This window comes from Rhineura floridana, chromosome 2 (assembly GCF_030035675.1).
Source record: "Rhineura floridana isolate rRhiFlo1 chromosome 2, rRhiFlo1.hap2, whole genome shotgun sequence".
Taxonomy (NCBI): Eukaryota; Metazoa; Chordata; class Lepidosauria; order Squamata; family Rhineuridae; genus Rhineura; species Rhineura floridana.
Window position 1 is genome coordinate 224,493,672 of NC_084481.1, and position 12,724 is coordinate 224,506,395.

At 44.8% G+C, this 12,724-nt stretch overlaps 1 long non-coding RNA gene across 1 annotated transcript; it reads right to left on the bottom strand.

The window, feature by feature from the left end:
* Positions 1 to 7,610: 7,610 nt before the first annotated feature.
* LOC133378443 (uncharacterized) lies at positions 7,611 to 12,446 on the bottom strand. The gene is made up of 3 exons (XR_009761030.1): positions 12,164 to 12,446; positions 11,502 to 11,726; positions 7,611 to 8,548 (listed from the first exon to the last, which is right to left on the bottom strand). It is a non-coding gene; the product is annotated as an uncharacterized LOC133378443 (long non-coding RNA).
* Positions 12,447 to 12,724: the final 278 nt, after the last annotated feature.

Consider the following 12,724-nt stretch of genomic DNA (forward strand, 5'->3'; position numbering starts at 1 on the left):
CTAAGGACAAGGGAGAAATTTGGTTCGGTTCAGATTTTGATATGAACCTTCCTAATTTGCACTTACCAAAACAATATGCAAACTGAAACACAGTTATCCTATGTCATTTGCAATGCAATTTTCCAACTGAATAATGTGTACAAAAATGTACATAACGTGGATAAAGTGTGCATAAAATGAATACATTAGTGAAAATAGCATACACAAATGCATTCTTTTAGGGGAAATCACGTTGCAAAAATGTTTATATCAGGAGACATTTGCACTAAAACGCTGCTAATTTGTGTGAGGAAAAAGTTTGCAAACTGATACAGAAATGTGGAGAACTGAATGTAAAACTGGAAAAATGAAACCAAAATTGACAGATTTGCACATCCGTAACCATAAATGTGGAGAATACTGTTGTGCTCAGGTCTTGCTTGTGAGCTTCCCTTTGGAGCATTTGACTGGCCACTGTGACAAGAAGTTACTGAACTAGCTGGGCCATTGGCCTGATCCAGCAAGGCTCTTCATATGTTCGTATTCTTCAGGATTTCCAGCAAGGAAGATGCCACCATTCCTCTAAGCAATTGGTCCCATTGTCAAATGGCTCCTAACAGGAAGAAGTTTCTCCTTAAACCCCACTGAATCTATCCTCCAGTAAGTTATGCCACCTAGGCTTTGCCTTGACCCTCTGGGTTGGCAAAGAACAAGTATTTCCTCTGGTCTATGTGGCAGAAGTCAGGACAGAAGAATAAAGAGGTGCCTGAATTTCAGGGGCTGTAGAACAGCTCTAAGATATATAGGCTGGTATTAAGTCAGAGAAGAACCATTGAAATTAAGAACGTAAGAACATAAGAAGAGCCTGCTGGATCAGGCCAGTGGCCCATCTAGTCCAGCATCCTGTTCTCACAGTGGCCAACCAGGTGCCTGGGGGAAGCCCGCAAGCAGGACCCGAGTGCAAGAACACTCTCCCCTCCTGAGGCTTCCGGCAACTGGTTTTCAGAAGCATGCTGCCTCTGACTAGGGTGGCACAGCACAGCCATCACGGCTAGTAGCCATTGATAGCCCTGTCCTCCATGAATTTGTCTAATCTTCTTTTAAAGCCATCCAAGCTGGTGGCCATTACTGCATCTTGTGGGAGCAAATTCCATAGTTTAACTATGCGCTGAGTAAAGAAGTACTTCCTTTTGTCTGTCCTGAATCTTCCAACATTCAGCTGCTTTGAATGTCCACGAGTTCTAGTATTATGAGAGAGGGAGAAGAACTTTTCTCTATCCACTTTCTCAATGCCATGCATAATTTTATACACTTCTATCATGTCTCCTCTGACCCGCCTTTTCTCTAAACTAAAAAGCCCCAAATGCTGCAACCTTTCCTCGTAAGGGAGTCGCTCCATCCCCTTGATCATTCTGGTTGCCCTCTTCTGAACCTTTTCCAACTCTATAATATCCTTTTTGAGATGAGGCGACCAGAACTGTACACAGTATTCCAAATGCGGCCGCACCATAGATTTATACAATGGCATTATGATATCGGCTGTTTCATTTTCAATATCTTTCCTAATTATCGCTAGCATGGAATTTGCCTTTTTCACAGCTGCCGCACACTGGGTCGACATTTTCATCGTGCTGTCAACTACAACCCCGAGGTCTCTCTCCTGGTCGGTCACCGCCAGTTCAGACCCCATGAGCGTATATGTGAAATTAAGATTTTTTGCTCCAATATGCATAATTTTACACTTGTTTATATTGAATTGCATTTGCCATTTTTCTGCCCATTCACTCAGTTTGGAGAGGTCTTTTTGGAGCTCTTCGCAATCCCTTTTTGTTTTAACAACCCTGAACAATTTAGTGTCGTCAGCAAACTTGGCCACTTCACTGCTCACTCCTAATTCTAGGTCATTAATGAACAAGTTGAAAAGTACAGGTCCCAATACCGATCCTTGAGGGACTCCACTTTCTACAGCGCTCCATTGGGAGAACTGTCCGTTGATTCCTACTCTCTGCTTTCTGCTTCTTAACCAATTTCTTATCCACAAGAGGACCTCTCCTCTTATTCCATGACTGCTAAGCTTCCTCAGAAGCCTTTGGTGAGGTACCTTGTCAAACGCTTTTTGAAAGTCTAAGTACACTATGTCCACTGGATCACCTCTATCTATATGCTTGTTGTCACTCTCAAAGAATTCTAATAGGTTACTGAGACAGGACTTTCCCTTGCAGAAGCCATGCTGGCTCTGCTTCAGCAAGGCTTGTTCTTCTATGTGCTTATTAAAGCTAGATTAACTAATACTTTCTACCAGTTTTCCAGGGACAGAAGTTAAGCTAACTGGCCTGTAATTTCCGGGATCCCCTCTGGATCCCTTTTTGAAGATTGGCGTTACATTTGCCACTTTCCAGTCCTCAGGCACGGAGGAGGACCCAAGGGACAAGTTACATATTTTAGTTAGCAGATCAGCAATTTCGCCTTTGAGTTCTTTGAGAACTCTCGGGTGGATGCCATCCGGGCCCGGTGATTTGTCAGTTTTTATATTGTCCATTAAGCTTAGAACTTCCTCTCTCGTTACCACTATTTGTCTCAGTTCCTCAGAATCCCTTCCTGCAAATGTTAGTTCAGGTTCAGGGATCTGCCCTATATCTTCCACTGTGAAGACAGATGCAAAGAATTCATTTAGCTTCTCTGCAATCTCCTTATCGTTCTTTAGTACACCTTTGACTCCCTTATCATCCAAGGGTCCAATTGTCTCCCTAGATGGTCTCTTGCTTTGAATGTATTTATAGAATTTTTTGTTGTTGGTTTTTATGTTCTTAGCAATGTGCTCCTCAAATTCTTTTTTAGCATCCCTTATTGTCTTCTTGCATTTCTTTTGCCAGAGTTTGTGTTCTTTTTTATTTTCTTCATTCGGACAAGACTTCCATTTTCTGAAGGAAGACTTTTTGCCTCTAAGAGCTTCCTTGACTTTGCTCGTTAACCATGCTGGCATCTTCTTGGCCCTGGCGGTACCTTTTCTGATCTGCGGTATGCACTCCAGTTGAGCTTCTAATATAGTGTTTTTAAACAACTTCCAAGCATTATCGAGTGATGTGACCCTCTGGACTTTGTTTTTCAGCTCTCTTTTTACCAATCCCCTCATTTTTGTGAAGTTTCCTCTTTTGAAGTCAAATGTGACCGTGTTGGATTTTCTTGGCAATTGGCCAGTTACATGTATGTTTAATTTAATAGCACTGTGGTCACTGCTCCCAATCGGTTCAACAACACTTACATCTTGCACCAGGTCCCGGTCCCCACTGAGGATTAAGTCCAGGGTTGCCGTCCCTCTGGTCAGTTCCATGACCAACTGGTCTAGGGAATAGTCATTTAGAATATCTAGAAACTTTGCTTCTTTAAATTAATGGATCTATGCTAGTCATGTCTATATAAATCTATATAAATGTAAGCCCTCACATCATCATGACATCACAGCATGACGACAGGGCAAGCTACACAGCCTGGGCCTTGGTGGCCACACCTACACAAGAGACCAGGAGAAGAAGCCAGCGGCTGTGGCTTTGGCAAGAGGCTGGGAGGGAGGCCGGCAGTGGCAGCAGCAGAGAGGAGGCCGGGCGACAGCTTTGGTGAGCTGTGGGAGAGCAGGAGGAGTTTTGGTCATGGTAGGTGGGATTGGCAAGCAATAAAAACAGGGGTAGAGCCCCTAGTAATAATATAAAAATGTAGTGCTATGCCAAAGATTTATCCTACTGGTTTTTGCCATTCCTCATCAATTAATGATAAAAGACATTTTTTCAAAAATTATCACAGGGGAGAGAAAAATCTGGTGACTTTCTTATGAGTGGAGTGAAGAGGGTTGGTTATTGTTGTTGAACTTATCTACCTTTAAGGTGGTCAAGGGGCGTTCATGTACACATTACCTGGCTGGAGAACTGCCTTGCAAAATGTAGAGAAGTGCAAATTTATAAGGATGATTTTGTTTCAGTTCTCCTACTTTTTTGGGAAGCACCAATTAAGTAAGTTCATCTTTAAATGTAAATTGAATCAAATTTCTCCTCTATCTCTAGCAAGCTCTCTCAAGCTCACCTCAGATTAACTTGGAAACCTGAGTCCTTCAAGGAAAGAATTTGGAAAAGCTTGAGTAATTTCACCAAGCCAATCCGAGGACCCGGATAAGTCATCTTCCTGTCTCCACTACCCTCCCCACCCCCCAAAAGCCATCTCCACCAGCCCCCAAAAAACACTCACCCACCTTCCCTTCCTTTAATGCAGGGATGACCTGAAGATCCATGACCTTCCGGATTTGTTGGACACCATCTCCCATCAGCCCCCAACCAGCATAGCCAAAGGTCAGGGACAATGGGAATTTAGTCTAGCACCATTTGGAGGACCATGGAACCCCCAAAACTTTTTTTAATAGGCGGTATAAATTGCAGCAGAAGCACACAGTGATTGGGGATCCGACAGAAATTCAGTTTGGTTCAAATGCAAACCTATCTAATTCACACTTTGCAAAGCAATACGCGGACTGAAAAGTAGGTATCCCTTGAAATTCCTGGTTCTTCACATTTTACACTGCAATTCTCTGCAAACCAAATTATGTGCAGAAAAATGCACACTAGGGGAAAGTGTGCCTAAAAAGTCACAGATCAGTGAAAATAGCATAAGCAATTGCATTGCATCAGGAAAAAAAATCTTGCAAATTGTGTACATTAGAAGAAATGCTCACTAGAATGCTGGAGACTTTTCATGAGTTTGCTTTTTTTCAGCAAAAACTGGTGCAGAAATGTGGCAAATGGAATTTAGTATTGGGGAAAAAGACAAACTGAGAGAAGTGGAAGTGAACAGTTTCATCTATCCCTAACAGTGAGGGAAGAGGGAAGATGTATAAGGTTTTTAAAGAGATTTTGGATCAGCCCTACAAACTTTTCTGGAAAACCTTTTTTTGAGATCCTCCTGAACTGTCAGAGAACTTCTGTCCTCTCTGAAGCACATTCTGTGAAATCCCCTCCCCCAATTTTGCCATCCACAAATATCATGGGAAGTCACTTTCACAGAGTCCTAAGGGATTTTCCTACCTCCCTTTCCTCTGTCCTCTTCACCAGTCTGATACCCTGGGTAATTACCAGTCTGATGCCCTCGGACTCCCCGCCCTGGAAGGAGCTGGAAGCAGTGAAGGGACACCGGTGGCGGGGGCGCTGAAGCAGGGACAGGCCCAGCCGTCGCCTGCCTCGGTGGTGGCAGCGGCAGCCTTCGCCTCCGCCTGGATTCAGACAGCCTTGACTCTTCAGCTCCTGAGCCCGATCTCCTCTTGGGCATTCTGGACAGTCTGGATCCATACATGTTCCTGCACTGTGGTGGCCCAGGACCAGCCTGCCTGGAGAAGTTGCACCAAGAAGGGTGTAGAGGAGAGCAGATTCCGTACCAGCCTCCCGCATTTCCACTCGAGGGCCCACATAACCCAAGCTGGAGACCATTAATGAACTGATCTGGTTTGACCATGAGTATACCAATTAATGTTTATGTGAATTTGTATACATTTGTATATATGTATCATTTTCTTAATAATGTTATTTGTTATTTAGTTTAATTTTTGTAAAGTGTGTTGCTTTCATTGATGTATTTTTATATTTGTGTGTGTGTGTGTATATATATCCGCCTTGAGGGCCTTTGGCCGAAAGGCGCTGTATAAATAAATTTAATAAATAAATAAAATAAATTAGCATGCAGGGTGCAAAAGTCCATGGGAGATGCATTTAGTCTCCCTTCCCCTCCTAGTGCTGCTGCTCCAATTAAATGGGAACTCCATTCTCTATGATTGCTTTTAAGTGGGGGGAAATCTAGAAGATCCAATCATGGGCTTTCCTATCTCCAGGGCTGGCCCTGCCATTAGCCAAAGTGAGGCAACCATCTCAAGTGGCAGATGTTGGGGTAGTGTTGGCAGCCACCTTCTAGCCCAGGAGTAGCCAGTGTGGTGCCCTCTAGGTGTTGTTGGACTCCAGCTCTCATCAGCCTCAGCCAGCTTGGCCAGTTTTCAGGGGTAACGAGAGCTGTAATTCAACATCATCTGGGGGAGACATCATGTTGACTCCCCAGGCTCTGGTCATTCCTCCTGAGATCAGCAACCATTGGTGGCCATCACTGTCTCCTGTAGGAGTGAATTCCATAGTTGGACTAGGCTCTGCATGAATCTGTCTGTCCTGAATCTTCTGACATTCAGCTTCATTGGATGTCCATGAGTTTTAGTATTATAAGAAAGAGAGAAGTTCTCCCTATCTGCTTTTCTGTGCATAATCTTATACATTTTTATCATGTCCCCTCTCAGTTGCTTTTTTTCTAAACTGAAAAGCCTCAAATGCTATAACCTTTTCTGATAAGCAAATTGTTCCAACCACTTGATCAACATGGTTATCCTTTTCTGATCCCTTTCCAACAATGCAATATCTTTTTTGAGGTGAGGCAGCCAGGACTGTACAGTATTTCAAGTGAGGGCTAGGGATGGGTGAGAAATTCAATTCAGATTGCATCTCTAACAAATTCACACTTTCTGAAACAACAAGAGAACTGAAATACAGCCATCCTTCCAAGTTCATACTTCTTCAAATTTTGCATCACAGTTCGCTAACCAAACAATGTTTGCCAAAGGGCATATGTTAGGTGAAAGTGTGCATAAAAATGAATAGAGGAGTGAAAACAACATGCAAAAATGCATTATATGACAAGAAATTGGTTGCAAAAATGTGTACATTGGTGAAAAATGCCTACAAAAATATGTTTAGTAGGAGAAATTCTCACTAAAATGCTGGATAATTTTCCTGAGGATTTAAAAAAAAAACCCTGCAAATTGCTGCAGAAATGTGGAGAACTGAATTTAAGATTGGGAAAATGAGAAACTGAGAGAACTGAAAATGACGGATCTTTCCATCCTTCACAAGGGCTCACCATAGATTCGAATAATGGTATTATGATACTGGCAGTTTTCTTTTCAATCCTGCTGCTAATGTTCCCTCATGTGGCACTTGTCCTTTTCACAGCTGTCACACACTGGGTGGGCATTTTCATCAAGTTATCCACTATGATCCCAAAGTCTAGTTCCTAGTCAGTTACCTCCAGTTCAGTTGCCATAAGCTCATACTGGAAATTGGGGGTTTTGCCCCGATATACATCATTTTACACTTGCTTACATTGAATTGCCTTTTCTGTTTTACTTCCCATTCACCCAGTTTGGTGAAGAATCCTTTTGTGACTTTTCGCATTCCAATTTTGTTTTAAACGCCTTGACCAATTTGCTGTCACCAGCAAAGAAAGAAACTTCACTGCTTGCCTCCAAACTCCAGGTGGTTTATGAACAAGTTTAAAAGTACAGGTGCAAATGCTAATTCTTTGGGGAGGTGCCTTCTACATTCCTTCATTGGGAGAATGGTGCCTTCTACCAACTCCGGTTGGTGGCCCAGCTACGCCCCTATCTGGACAGGGATAACCTGGCTTCAGTAGTCCATGCTCTGGTAACCTCCAAGTTAGATTACTGCAATGGGCGGTATATAATTGCAATAAATAAATAAATAAACCCAGACTTTGTACAGATCACATAATGAAAAAGGCAAAGCAGTCAAAAACTATTTATCAATACATTTATTTCCTTTTAATGTTAATTTAATCCTGGTTATTTTTATTAACATTTTTTGAGGAGATATTTGAGGAGAAAGTGTGTGTGGCTTCTCCCTCTTCTGGTTCTCTCTCTATCCTCCTTCTCCCTTCTCAAGAAACAGTAGACACTTAAGTAGTGCAATAGTACAATTGTTTAGCATTTCTTTTCAAGGTTACTTAAAGAGTCTTGCCTTGGTTCAGAAGGGGTCCCTGCTGCCACAGCTGCTTCTCTGCTGGGAGAAACTGTGTGTGGCCTCCACCTCCCCTTAAAGCCACCCCTTTCCTCCAATTCTTCAGAAGATTTCTCACAATGTCATATTGTATACAAAGTTTGCTCAGTCATCTCTCAACTGACAGCATTACCAAGGCTGTCATCTGAAACAGCGTTCCTCGGGAATGTCTTCATCCTCTTCAGAGCTTCATCCTCTTCAGAGCTTCATCCTCTTCAGAGCTTCATCCTCTTCTGCTTCTGCTGTTGTCATAGGTATAGTCATGAGGATTCTGAGTAACATTTGCTCCAATGCTGGCTCCAGATTGTTCTCCAAAAGAAGGTATAGGAGCATGGAAACATCCCTGCATTTGTACAATTCTGTCGTCTGGTGTAGGATGAAGAGCTCTGTCTTCAACCAATCTTTCTCCAGCATTAAATGCCTGCTGTGGAAATCTTTGGCTGTGTGTTGGAATCAAAGTCCCCTGTATCAGTGATGAACTTGAAAGATGACTGGTGAATACAAATTGTTCATTGGCATGTGCGATGATGATATCACAGGTTTCCGATGCCACACAATGCAGGATCACCTTTGATTTGTTTCAGGGAAGGTGAGATTTCAAAGGTAATTCAGCAAACAAGCTTCAAATGGACTCTCTCACAATATCAATGGAATTCCCAGACGATGTCTTCACTGCTGCAGAATCCATGGCTGTTCTTTGGAATCTATTGTAGAGGACATTGGTTTGAGACCTTATTCTATGGAACAGAGATAGCAAGACAGGAAGAGACCACAGGGCAGAATGAAGGAGTCCGGAGTGCCTAGAAGCAAGATAAGCAACCCCAGGACAGGGGAGAAGGAGACCAGAAGAAGAGAAGAGAGCCCACAGTAGGGGTAAAGGAGGCCACTGGGCCTCAAGGTAAGGGAAGAGACACAAAGGTATGGGTGAAAGGAGGCAAGTGGGCCTGGAAGCAAGAGAAGAGACTTACCCAAAGGTGGGGATGAAGTAAGCCAGTAGGCCAGGAAGGAGATATGTGGGATTAATATGTTGTCATTCCTACAGTGCTTTTTTTGAAATGGTACTTACCGGTGCAGAGTACCGTCACCTGTTTTGTTGCTGCCCAAGGAAACCATTTTATGCTGGCACACATGGCACTTTTCTCAAGATATGACTCCTGGCACCTCATTTCTTTCTCCACTTTGACCCCACACTCGGGGAGGTCATTTGCTTCCATGCCATTCCTTTAACCGCACACTGGGATGGGGATCTCTTATTTCCTGGCCCACTGCCTTCTTTCACCTAAACTCTGTTGTATGTGTGTGTGTGTGGTTTGGTGCGCTGGCCCGGTGCCTCGTTCACTGCAACTCTGAGGGTGGTATCTCCTCTTCCTTTGAGACCTGCTGGCCCAACCGTAAGAGTCATGCCATCCCCTAAGAGAAGAGACCTCAGGGAGTCAGGAAAGGAGGCCAGTGGAGTTGAAATTAAGAGACCAGGGGAAGAAGAGAGCAGCCAGCATGCATTAAAAGAATAGACCTCTAAGGAGGATTGGGGTAAAGGAGGCCAGCAGGCCAGGAAGTAAGAGAAGAGACTTCCCCAAGGTTAGGGTAAAGAAGGCCAGTGGGTCTTAATGTGACCCTCGACCCAGAGCATGGCGTGGAGAAAAAAGGTGCAAATGAAAAGCAGAAATGCAAAAGCTGCAGGGACCCTGAAAGCCCTTGCAGGGGAGGTCAGGCTGAGGGAGGATTTGCCAGCCCTTTCGCCGGGCTTCCCAAGTGCCCCCATCACGCCGTCCTTGGCCAGGAGGGGCTGCTTGAAGTGACATGGAAGAAGTCAGAACATCAAAGGGTCTCCTTGTGGCACCCCAAAGCCTGACCCACTGATTCCTCTGGGAATGGTGGTCAAAGGACCTCTCGGTGCTTGCTGGAGATGCTGACCAATAATCCCCCCACTTGTTGTCCGTACCAACTTTTGAGCAATTCCTGGGGCTGGAAATGGCCAAGGCACCTTGCAATCCTCTGCAGCAGCGCAGTGGCCGTCCCTCCATGGTAGCCACAGACAGGCCCCTCCCCCTATTCTGCTGCGGGGTTGAGAATGAGACCCTTGTTCATGCCTTCTCCCACAACAACAGACATCCCCTAGAGCCTATAAGCATGAAAGAGGAGAGTGTTCGCTACTGAGAAGAGTCTTCTCGTTAGCTGACTCCCATCCTTTCACTCTGCTTGGCTGCAACCAGCAGGAAAGGTCAAGGAAGCATGTTAGAAGATTCTTCTCAGTGGCTAAGATGTTCCCCTTTCATGCTGATTGGCTCACAGGATGCTGGAGACATAAGGACCCTGTTGGAACCCTGTTCCCAAAAAAGTAAAGGGTCTAAGACACACACCCCCGAGACCCTGGACAACTACACTTCTGCTCCTCTGCCCTCCTCCGCTTGCTCGCTCTCGTCCCTCTCAAAACTGCCATTTTCCAACTGCCATTTTAGGCGGCTACTGGCTGACTTGAAAGGCCCTCCTCCAAGACCCTGTCAATCACAAGCAACTCCAATCCCAGGGATCTCTTGCTGTTGTCCAACCTGCCCCCCAACCCCAAAAAACAGCCTCCCATAGGAAAGTGGATCTAAAAAGCATCCTGGGCTACACTGCAGGGTTGCTAGACACAGGTCATTCTCTTTCAGCATCAGCTGCCCTGCTCCCATTAGTAATGTGTGGCAATAAGAACACTGGACTGCATTGCAGGGTCATTGTAAGCCATTATATCACCTCTCCCTACCCATCTGCAACATGGGGCTATAAGGGCACTGGACTACATTGCAGGGTCATCGTTAAGCTATTCTCTCTCAGCATCAGCCCCTCCCATCAACAATGTGAGGCTTTACAAACACTTGACTACATTGTAGGGTTGTTGTAAACCCCACTCCCTTTCAGCCTCACACCACTGTCCCAGGAGCAATGTGGGACTAATAAGTGCACTAGACCACATTGCAGGGGTATTGTAAGTCATTCTCAGCAAGATCCATACTTCTCCTCTGAGCAACATGTGGCTGTAAGGATACTGGCCATTCTGTTCCTTATAGCCCACCCCCTTAGCCTCACACCATCCACTTCCAACAGGAATGAAGGGCTACAAGGACACTGGGCTACATTGCAGGGTTGTTGTAACCCCCCTCTTTCTCAGCAGTTGAAGAGGGGGGCAGAAACCTGGCCACCAAGGACAGGAGGAGTGTGGAGGTCTCTGGGATCTTTTGCTGGAAACCCCAAAGAGCACAGAAAATGAGCGAGGTTCCACCTTCCACTGCAATGGGTTTAGCTATTTTTAATCAGACTTAGTGGCTGCAATTCCCCGGCTGCTTTTTGGTGCTTGACTGAAGATGGAAGGAGCCCTTAACCCAACATGTAAACCCAGAAAGGGTTGGTTTGTTTAATAATTGAGTTTCAACCAATGAAGGGTTGAGCTGGAGTCTTGAAGCTGAGCTGAAGGTCTTAAGGACAGTCATTGTGTACGCCCCACTCTCACCAAACTCAGACCTAAATGCTAAACATGGAATCCCCCCCAATGTGCAATGTGGGGCTAAGATCACTAGACTACACAGCAGGATTTATTTTATCTAACAAGACTTATATACCAGTTAATAAAAGAATAAGTGGTTTACTTAAAACTGTTTAATATATCTGAAAAGATACCTCAAAGATTGTCTCACTCTTTATATCTCCAAATGATCATGTTTTCCGATGGTTTAATTGTTCTATCGCTTCTGCCCTGGCTCCTGTGGGAGGAAGGGCTGCCCCGCTTGTGAGCTTCCGGCTGGGTCATCTGCTTGACCTGGGTCATCTGTCAGCTTCCGGCTGGGTCATCTGTGAAAACAGGGTGGGTCCCCTTTGACCTGACCCAGCAACAGCCTGGCTCTTCTGAGGTGGGATATATATTTAATAAAGAAAGAAATATAATCAAAATATTGATTTAAAAACAGAGATTAAAAGAGATATTAAAGATAACAGACATAACGAATTTGTTTTATTATTTTCAAATTGATTTTAAAGTGGTGTAACCTTTTATTATTATTATTAATATTAATAATAATAATAATACCATCTTATCAGGAGGTCTGTTCTGCACAACATAGGAAATGGACCTTTAGTGTGGTGGCACCTACCCTGTGGAATTCCCTCCCCTTAAATATTAGATAGGCGCTGTGATGACTGACGTGGGTCCTCCCCCCGCCCTTCACCTTCCCAGGAGCCAATTCCCCACCCTGGGCAATTGATCCTGGCAAATATCCTTCCCTGCCAAGGCTGTGCACATGCACAACAGCCCTGCAGTATAGGTAGCTGCCACCCCCCCTTACCTGGTTAATCACCCTGAGCCAAGGGGAAGCTCAGAGCCTGGGATCCCTAGAGACAAGAGACAAGCAGACACTCCTTGCTCTAGGGCCCTAAACAAACATCCCCATTTACACAGTAGATAAAAACCATGTGCTTCCAATTGGGCTTCTGTGCATAGGAGGCGATGAGGGAGGAGGTGGAGAGCGAGACGGGATGGAGAAAACAATTGCTTAAAAATGGACAGGAGTGGGGGGAGAAAAGAGCTGGAGAGCAAGGAGGCAGCAAGGAGGCAGCAAGGAGACGTCAGTAATATGGGCACGAAGAACTGGCTGCAGAGGTGAGAGACAACAATGCGTGTTGTCTTGTGTGTGTGTGTTTTGGCTCGCAAAGCTCCCTCTCTTACCAGCGGAGAGACACGAGCAGAGCCAAAAGCAGGGCTTCAGGGTGGCAGGCAGAAGTTGCAGCAGGGTCCTAAAGAGCTGCTGCTTTGTTTCTTGCCTTCCCTTTTCCTAACAAGCAGAATGCATCTTCGTCTTGTGAGGAAGATATTCCCTGGAAGCGCTTTTGTGTAAATCCTTCTCCCC